General features: G+C 46.1%; 1 pseudogene; it reads left to right on the plus strand.

The window, feature by feature from the left end:
* Positions 1-727: 727 nt before the first annotated feature.
* LOC124030340 lies at positions 728-2216 on the plus strand (annotated as a pseudogene).
* Positions 2217-10750: the final 8534 nt, after the last annotated feature.

Here is a 10750-nt window from a genome sequence, read left to right on the forward strand (position 1 = left end):
ATAACACAGACCTAGTATATCCATATAACACAGACCTAGTATATCCATATCATACAGACCTAGTATATCCATATAACACAGACCTAGTATATCCATATAACACAGACCTAGTATATCCATATCATACAGACCTAGTATATCCATATAACACAGACCTAGTATATCCATATAACACAGACCTAGTATATCCATATAACACAGACCTAGTATATCCATATAACACAGACCTAGTATATCCATATAACACAGACCTAGTATATCCATATAACACAGACCTAGTATATCCATATAACACAGACCTAGTATATCCATATAACACAGACCTAGTATATCCATATCATACAGACCTAGTATATCCATATAACACAGACCTAGTATATCCATATCATACAGACCTAGTATATCCATATAACACAGACCTAGTATATCCATATAACACAGACCTAGTATATCCATATCATACAGACCTAGTATATCCATATCATACAGACCTAGTATATCCATATCATACAGACCTAGTATATCCATATCATACAGACCTAGTATATCCATATCATACAGACCTAGTATATCCATATAACACAGACCTAGTATATCCATATAACACAGACCTAGTATATCCATATAACACAGACCTAGTATATCCATATAACACAGACCTAGTATATCCATATCATTATCCTAGATACTGAAAAATAGTTGTAAAGTTTGTGTCTCTATGCCCCAGATTCAGAGAGCAGGTTTTGAATGGTCAAAGTTTGAGGGTTTTGTACACATGCCATCTCCTGCTGTTGTGCCCTTGAGCAAGCCCTCAAATATGATCCAGGGGGTACACTCTGGCTGACAAATCTGATCCAGGGGGTACACTCTGGCTGATAAATCTGATCCAGGGGGTACACTCTGGCTGATCAATCTGATCCAGGGGGTACACTCTGGCTGATAAATCTGATCCAGGGGGTACACTCTGGCTGATAAATCTGATCCAGGGGGTATACTCTGGCTGATAAATCTGATCCAGGGGGTACACTCTGTGGCTGATAAATCTGATCAGAGTACACTCTGGCTGATAAATCTGATCAGGTACACTCTGGCTGATAAATCTGATCCAGGGGTACACTCTGGCTGATAAATCTGATCCAGGGTACACTCTGGCTGATAAATCTGATCAGGGGTACACTCTGGCTGATAAATCTGATCCAGGGGGTACACTCTGGCTGATAAATCTGATCCAGGGGGTACACTCTGGCTGACAAATCTGTAAAGAAAATGTGATCGGTAAAGAGGATGGACAATAAAGTTATCTTTTCTTGTCATATCTTATTTTCAGCCGCACGCCGTCATCGCCGTGCGCAACAATCGCCCTCTGCTTCATGACCCGTGTGGGCGACCTCAAGTAAGTCCATGATCATTGCGCTGCCGTCCGCCTCCAGGTGGTACGCAAGACCACCACCCCTAGGCGAGGTCATCCCTATCCACCAGATCGACGTGCAAAGCGGAGAGCGCCGCGGCAGTAACTCCATCTTCCTCTTGGCGCCACTCATTATCTGCCATACCATCAATAAGGACAGTCCAGCTGTACGACCTGTCGGCCATGGAGCTGCAGTGCAGCGACCTGGAGGTGATTGTGATCTTGGAGGCGTGGGTGGAGACAAGGGGCATCACCACCCAGGCCCGGACCTCCTCGTCCGAGGGGAGATCCAGTGGGGTCACCGCTTCGTGCCCATCGTGACCGAGGAGGACGGGGTGTACTCGGTGGACTACTCCAAGTTTGGGAACACGGTCAAGGTGGCGACACCGAGGTGTTCGGCCCGCGAGCTGGACGAGAAGCCCTCCATACTCATCCAGACGCTGCAGAAGAGCGAGCTGAGCCACCAGAACTCACTGAGGAAGAGGAACTCAATGAGGCGGAACAACTCCATGAGGAACGGCGGCGGGAGCTCCGGCACCATGCGGAGGAACAACTCGGCCCTCACCGTGCCCAAAGTGCAATTCCTCACCCCTGAGGCGGTGGGCCAGAACATGGCCGTCACATGACACGAGGCCTGGCTCCCATTGGCTGTCCTGCTCTTCCTGGGTGGGACCTCCCATGTTTATCCTCTGGCTCAGTTAGAGCTGACTCTGGTCCTGTTCCCCACACTCTGCCACATATACAGTAGTCAATGCTATACCTGACACACACAATGCCCTGTTATTACTATTGTTGTGAGGATGGATTTAACCAGGTTTTAGTTACATATTAGTGTCTCATTTTCAGTCTGGTTCTTTTTCCAAGTGCCTTTGCCTTTGTCTGGTTCTAAGCTGTAATAGGCCTCCACAAGTTGTACTTTATGATGTAAATGCCTTTAAACATGTAATAACTCTTTATCTTGCTTTGTACTGAATTCTGTACTCATCACTGAATCCATGTGATGATTTAATTTGCTCTTTAATGTTACCGTGACCAAGAACATATTATTACAGATGATAATGGCCAACTATTTTCTAATAGTAGAAGAAAATTATGTTTTGATATCAGCTGCAACGTATTACACACCAACGGGTTCCTCATTCTTATCAGAACCTTTAATAAAGCATTTACTACAGTACTGTATGAACATTGGACTGTTTCTGGAAACTGTCACAGGAAATAGATCCCCTATAAAACTGATTATTTTGGGTTCGTTTGGAACATTTTCCCCTCAAATTGCTTCTGTAGCTCAGTTGGTAGAGCATGGCGCTTGTAACGCCAGGGTAGTGGGTTCGATCCCCGGGACCACCCATACGTAGAATGTATGCACACATGACTGTAAGTCGCTTTGGATAAAAGCGTCTGCTAAATGGCATATATTATTATTATATATTATCTAAATTATTGGACAAATGTGTATTTTCTCTGTGATGATTCAATAGCACTTAGAAATCAAAGTGTGGGAAATCTGTATACATTTATTCTGTAATGGTATGTATCTGTAATGTCATGTATCTGTAATGTCATGTATCTGTAATGTCATGTATCTGTAATGGTATGTATCTGTAATGTCATGTATCTGTAATGTCATGTATCTGTAATGTCATGTATCTGTAATGTCATGTATCTGTAATGGTATGTATCTGTAATGGTATGTATCTGTAATGGTATGTATCTGTAATTGTATGTATCTGTAATGTCATGTATCTGTAATGTCATGTATCTGTAATGTCATGTATCTGTAATGTTATGTATCTGTAATGTCATATATCTGTAATGTCATGTATCTGTAATGCATCTGTAATGTCATGTATCTGTAATGTAATGTATCTGTAATGTCATATCTGTCATCTGTCATATATCTGTATATCTGAAACCCCACCTCTTTAAGGAATACCTAGGATAGGTTAAGTAATCCCTCTCACCCCACCCCCCTAAGTTTTAGATGCACTATTGTTAAGTGACTGTCCCACTGGATGTCATAAGGTGAATGCACCAATTTGTAAGTCGCTCTGGATAAGAGCGTCTGCTAAATGACTTAAATGTAAATGTAAATGTATTCTGTTCACAAGCAATTGGTCTCTTGATGAAATATAAAAAAAGTGTCAATCAAGTGAATTAATCAAAGCATCATTTGGATCACAGGTTATATAAACAGATACGTGAAGCTGTTTTTTTGGTTGCGTCATCGCTTTACCAATCGAGCGGTCGTCATTGTTACCACAGCCACAAAGTCATAAACCCCGCCTTTCTACAATTTCGCTTCTTAAATGTTGATTTTATAACTAACCTTATGCATTGCTTAAATTAGGTTCATTAAATTAATCTCATTTTGCTTTAAGGAATTTTACAATGAAGCCAATTTTGACTTTGTGACTGTGGTAACTAGTGGAAACCAAATCGGTCGAGCACGTGCAACAAAGTTCCGACTTGTTGCGGACAGGTTTAAAAGTGATGTACAGTAACCTTACTCTCTGCTTGTTGTGGGTGGAGACAGTGATGGTGGACCAGAAATAATTAGGGAGTGGCATATCTCGCCTTCTTTACTGTCTACGGGGACATTATACAACACTTGATTTTACAGAGATTGGAGTGAATCATGCTAAATGTGTGGTTGGCGTATACATATAAAACCTGCAATATATCATAATTGAAAACGTGAATTGAGAAGCCCAGCCGATTCCAGGTGTGTATTGCGCAAAAAAAAAAGACATATTTTTAAAGTATTTCTTCAGTTTCGTAACATCAGTTACCTGGCCAGACAGTGACTAGAAGAGTGCGCGACAAAATGAAGTGACCGAAGCACAGAAAATCTTGGCCTGTCCTACACTTGCCTGGAAACCCGACATAGAATTCTGGGTCGGGCAGAAATGTGAGATGCAGAGGAAACTTTCCTGATTCAAACGCTACTTTCTGGTTCACAGGCAAAAGCCCTAACGCAATATAGGCAACACCTGCAAGAATAATGTGGAATGTGTTCATCGGAAATACTTTATTTTAAAGATGTACTATGTACACTGAACAAAATATAAATGCAACATGCAACAATATCAAAGGTTTTAATTGAGTTACAGTTCATCTAAGGAAATCAGTCAATTAAAAATAAATTCATTCGGCCCTAATCTATGGATTTCATATGACTGGGAATACAGATATGCATCTGTTGGTCCCAGATACCTTACAAAAAAAGTAGGGATGTGAATCAGTCAGTATCTGGTGTGACCACTATTTGCTCATGCAGCTCAACACATCTCCTTCGCATAGAGTTGATCAGGCTGTTGATTGTGGCCTGTGGAATGTTGTCCCGCTGTGTGAAGTTGCTTGATATTGGCTGGAACTGTAATCGATGTGTGCGCTGTTGTACACATCGACCCAGAGCATCCCAAACATGCTCAATGTGTGGCATGTCTGGTGAGTATGCAGGCCATGGAAGAACTGAGACATTTTCAGCTTCCAGGAATTGTGTACAGATCCTTGCGACATGGGGCCGTGCATTATTGCGGAGGATGAATGGTGATGGCGGGGGATAATTGGTGCGACAAAGGGCCTCAGGATGTCATCACGGTATCAGTGCATTTAAATGACCATCAATAAAATGCAGTTTCTCGACCGTGTAAATTGGGGGCATGTCTTTGCAGATGTAAGTTGTAACGGCAGCTGTTACCTCCTTCCATCTTCGTGATTCTTTGCCATATGCTTTGCCACGGGCACAAGCCTCTCGCCATGTCTGAGTCAGGGGTTTGTTTTGAGCACTAGACTGTACTTTTTGGGTCTCATCAGTAGACTCTCTCCATACTGTTTCACATGATTCTTGTGTAGGTGGTAAGAGAGGTTAGTGGTGTTTGAGCCTGTTGTCTGGGACTGGCCTGTTTCATGATTCTTGTGTAGGTGGTAAGAGGTTAGTGGTGTTTGAGCCTGTTGTTGGGACTGGCCTGTTTCACATGATTCTTGTGTAGGTGGTAAGAGTTTAGTGGTGTTTGAGCCTGTTGTTGGGACTGGCCTGTTTCACATGATTCTTGTGTAGGTGGTAAGAGAGGTTAGTGGTGTTTGAGCCTGTTGTTGGGACTGGCCTGTTCACATGATTCTTGTGTAGGTGGTAAGAGGTTAGTGGTGTTTGAGCCTGTTGTTGGGACTGGCCTGTTTCACATGATTCTTGTGTAGGTGGTAAGAGGTTAGTGGTGTTTGAGCCTGTTGTTGGGACTGGCCTGTTTCACATGATTCTTGTGTAGGTGGTAAGAGAGGTTAGTGGTGTTTGAGCCTGTTGTTGGGACTGGCCTGTTTCACATGATTCTTGTGTAGGTGGTAGTAAGAGGTTAGTGGTGTTTGGAGCCTGTTGTTGGGACTGGCCTGTTTCACATGATTCTTGTGTAGGTGGTAAGAGGTTAGTGGTGTTTGAGCCTGTTGTTGGGACTGGCCTGTTTCACATGATTCTTGTGTAGGTGGTAAGAGGTTAGTGGTGTTTGAGCCTGTTGTTGGGACTGGCCTGTTTCACATGATTCTTGTGTAGGTGGTAAGAGAGGTTAGTGGTGTTTGAGCCTGTTGTTGGGACTGGCCTGTTTCACATGATTCTTGTGTAGGTGGTAAGAGGTTAGTGGTGTTTGAGCCTGTTGTTGGGACTGGCCTGTTTCACATGATTCTTGTGTAGGTGGTAAGAGGTTAGTGGTGTTTGAGCCTGTTGTTGGGACTGGCCTGTTTCATGACATGATTCTTGTGTAGGTGGTAAGAGAGGTTAGTGGTGTTTGAGCCTGTTGTTGGGACTGGCCTGTTTCACATGATTCTTGTGTAGGTGGTAAGAGGTTAGTGGTGTTTGAGCCTGTTGTTGGGACTGGCCTGTTTCACATGATTCTTGTGTAGGTGGTAAGAGGTTAGTGGTGTTTGAGCCTGTTGTTGGGACTGGCCTGTTTCACATGATTCTTGTGTAGGTGGTAAGAGATTAGTGGTGTTTGAGCCTGTTGTTGGGACTGGCCTGTTTCACATGATTCTTGTGTAGGTGGTAAGAGGTTAGTGGTGTTTGAGCCTGTTGTTGGGACTGGCCTGTTTCACATGATTCTTGTGTAGGTGGTAAGAGGTTAGTGGTGTTTGAGCCTGTTGTTGGGACTGGCCTGTTTCACATGATTCTTGTGTAGGTGGTAAGAGAGGTTAGTGGTGTTTAGTTGTTGGGACTGGCCTGTGGATTCTTGTGTAGGTGGAGAGGTTAGTGGTGTTTGAGCCTGTTGTTGGGACTGGCCTGTTTCACAGATTCTTGTGTAGGTGGTAAGAGGTTAGTGGTGTTTGAGCCTGTTGTTGACTCAGCCTGTTTCACATGATTCTTGTGTAGGTGGTAAGAGGTTAGTGGTGTTTGAGCCTGTTGTTGGGAGTGGCCTGTTTCATGATTCTTGTGCAGGTGGTACATTTACATTTACATTTAAGTCATTTAGCAGGACGCCTATCCAGAGCGACTTTTACAAATTGGTGCATTCACCTATGACATCCAGTAGAACAGTCACTTTACAATAGTGCATCTAAATCTTAAAGGGGGGTGAGAAGGATTACTTATCCTATCCTAGGTATTCCTTAAAGAGGTGGGGTTTCAGGTGTCTCCGGAAGGTGGTGATTGACTCCGCTGTCCTGGCGTCGTGAGGGAGTTTGTTCCACAATTGGGGGCCAGGAGCAGCGAAATAGCTTTGACTGGGCCGAGCGGGAACTGTACTTCCTCAGTGGTAGGGTGCGAGCTCTAACTGGAAGCCAGTGGAGAGAGCGGAGGAGCGGGGTGACGTGGAGAGAACTTGGAAGGTTGAACACCAGACGGGCTGGGCATTCTGATGAGTTGTAGGGTTTAATGGCACAGGCAGGGAGCCCAGCCAACAGCGAGAGTTGCAGTAATCCAGACGGGAGATGACAAGTGCCTGATTAGGACCTGCGCGCTTCCTGTGTGAGGCAGGGTCGTACTCTGCGGATGTTGTAGAGCATGAACCTACAGAACGGGCCACCGCCTTGATGTTAGTTGAGAACGACAGGGTGTTATCCAGGGATCACGCCAAGGTTCTTAGCGCCTGGGAGGAGGACACAATGGAGTTGTCAACCGTGATGGCGAGATCATGGAACGGGCAGTCCTTCCTCGGGAGGAAGGCAGCTCCGTCTTTGCCGAGGTTCAGCTTGAGCTGGTGATCCGTCATCCACACTGATATGTCTGCCAGACATGCAGAGATGCGATTCGCCACCTGGTCATCAGAAGGGGGAAAGGAGAAGATTAATTGTGTGTCGTCTGCATAGCAATGATAGGAGAGACCATGTGAGGTTATGACAGGAGCCAAGTGACTTGGTGTATAGCGCAGAATAGAGAGGGCCTAGAACAGAGCACTGGGGACACCAGTGGTGAGAGCGCGTGGTGAGAGAGACAGATACTCGCCACGCCCACCTGGTAGGAGCGACCTGTCAGGTAGGACGCAATCCAAGCGTGGGCCGCGCCAGAGATGCCCAACTCCCGGAGAGGGTGGAGAGGAGGATCTGATGGTTCACAGTATCGAAGGCAGCCGATAGGTCTAGAAGGATGAGAGCAGAGGAGAGAGAGTTAGCTTTAGCAGTGCGGAGAGCGCCTCTGTGATACAGAGGGAGAGCAGTCTCAGTTGAGAAGACTAGTCCTGAAACCTGACTGATTTGGACTGGGAAAGAGTCATTCAGAGAGATAGCAGAGAGCTGGCCAAGGACGGCACGTTCAAAAGAGTTTGAGAGAAAAGAAAGAAGGATACTGGTCTGTAATTGTTGACATCGGAGGGACGAGTGCAGTTTTTTTCAGAAGGCAACTCTCGCTCTCTTGAAGACGGAAGGGGACGTAGCCAGCGGTCAGGGAGTTGGGATGAGCGAGGAGGTAAGGGAGAAGGTCTCCGGAAATGGTCTGGAGAAGAGAGGGGGGATAGGTCAAGCGGGCAGGTTGTTAGGCGGCCGGCCGTCACAAGACGCGAGATTTCATCTGGAGAGAGAGGGGAGAAAGAGGTCAGAGCACAGGGGTAGGGGCAGTGTGAGCAGAACCAAGGCAGTGTTATTTGACTTAGCAAACGAGGATCGGATGTCGTCGACCTTCTTTTCAAAAATGGTTGACGAAGTCATCTGCAGAGAGGAGGGGGAGGGGGAGGAGGATTCAGGAGGGAGGAGAATGTGGCAAAGAGCTTCCTAGGGTTAGAGGCAGATGCTTGGAATTTAGAGTGGTAGAAAGTGGCTTTAGCAGCAGAGACAGAGGAGGAAAATGTAGAGAGGAGGGGGAAGGATGCCAGGTCCGCAGGGAGGCGAGCTTTCCCTTCATTTCCGCTCGGCTGCCCGGAGCCCTGTTCTGTGAGCTGCGTGGCGTCATCAAGCCACAGGCAGGAGGAGGACCGAGCCGGCCTGGAGGAGGGGACATAGAGAGTCAAAGGATGCAGAGAGGGAGGAGAGGAGGGTTGGAGGCAGAATCAGGAGATAGGTTGGAGAAGGTTTGAGCAGAGGGAAGAGATGATAGGATGGAAGAGGAGAGAGTAGCGGGGAGAGAGAGCGAAGGTTGGGACGGCGCGATACCATCCGAGTAGGGGCAGTGGGGAGGTGTTGATGAGAGCGTAGAGGGAAAGGATACAAGGTAAGTGGTCGAGACTGGAGGGGAGTTGCAATGAGGTTAGTGGAAGAACAGCATCTAGTAAAGATGAGGTCGAGCGTATTGCCTGCCTTGTGAGTAGGGGGAAGGTGAGAGGGTGAGGTCAAAAGAGGAGAGGAGTGGAAAGAAGGAGGCAGAGAGGAATGAGTCAAAGGTAGACGTGGGGAGGTTAAAGTCGCCCAGCACTGTGAGAGGTGAGCCGTCCTCAGGAAAGGAGCTTATCAAGGCATCAAGCTCATTGATGAACTCTCCGAGGGAACCTGGAGGGCGATAAATGATAAGGATGTTAAGCTTGAAAGGGCTGGTAACTGTGACAGCATGGAATTCAAAGGAGGCGATAGACAGATGGGTAAGGGAGAAAGAGAGAATGACCACTTGGGAGAGAGGAGGATCCCGGTGCCACCACCCCGCTGACCAGAAGCTCTCGGGGTGTGCGAGAACACGTGGGCGGACGAAGAGAGAGCAGTAGGAGTAGCAGTGTTGTCTGTGGTGATCCATGTTTCCGTCAGTGCCAAGAAGTCGAGGGATTGGAGGGAGGCATAGGCTGAGATGAACTCTGCCTTGTTACCGCAGATTGGCAGTTCCAGAGGCTACCGGAGACCTGGAACTCCACGTGGGTCGTGCGCGCTGACCACCAGATTAGGTAGCCTGCGCCACGCGGTGTGTGAGCCGTTTGTGTTGGTCTGCAGAGAGGAGAGAACAGGGATAGACAGACACATAGTTGATGAGGTTGGGTTGGTAAAGAGGCTACTTAATGCAAAGGACATTTGAATGACAAGTGGACTACACGCCTCGAATGTTCAGACAGTTGCTTACATAGCAAGAATCTTATTGACTAAAATGATTAAAAATGATACAGTACTGCTGAAGTAGGCTAGCTGGCAGTGGGTGCGCGGTTGACACTACACTAATCAAGTCGTCTGATGCAATACTGGCCAGTGCTGCTATTCACAGCTGGCAGCTAGCAGTGTTGTTTACGTTACGTTGCGTTAAAAGAACGACAATAGCTGGCTAGCTAACCTAGAAAATCGCTCTAGACTACACAATTATCTTTGATACAAAGACGGCTATGTAGCTAGCTATGTAGCTAGCTACGATCAAACAAATCAAACCGTTGTACTGTAATGAAATGAAATGAAAATGTGATACTACCTGTGAATGCGACCGGGTTGTTGAGTCCTATTCGGTAGACGTTGGCTAGCTGTTGGCTAGCTGTCGGCTAGCTGTTGGCTAGCTGTTGGCTAGCTAGCAGAGTCTCCTACGTTAAGGACGACAAATAGCTGGCTAGCTAACCTCGGTAAATTAAGATAATCACTCTAAGACTACACACTCTAAACTACACAATTATCTTGGATACGAAGACAGCAAAGACAGCTATGTAGCTAGCTAACACTACACTAATCAAGTCGTTCAGTTGAGTGTAATAGTTACTACAGTGCTGCTAATCGGTGGGCGTTTGCTAGCTGGCTAGCTGGCTAGCTGGCTAGCTGCTGGGCAAATAGCAGTGAAGACTACGTTAGGACGACGAAATACGATAATTATGCAATTATCTTTGATACAAAGACGGCTATGTAGCTAGCTAAGAAGAAATTGCTAAGATTAGACAAATCAAACCGTTGTACTATAATGAAATGTAATGAAAAAGTTATACTACCTGCGGAGCGAAGTGCCCGATGCGACCGTCGTCGCTCCAACCCGAGTAC

Source organism: Oncorhynchus gorbuscha, unplaced genomic scaffold, assembly GCF_021184085.1.
Source record: "Oncorhynchus gorbuscha isolate QuinsamMale2020 ecotype Even-year unplaced genomic scaffold, OgorEven_v1.0 Un_scaffold_10704, whole genome shotgun sequence".
Classification (NCBI taxonomy): Eukaryota; Metazoa; Chordata; class Actinopteri; order Salmoniformes; family Salmonidae; genus Oncorhynchus; species Oncorhynchus gorbuscha.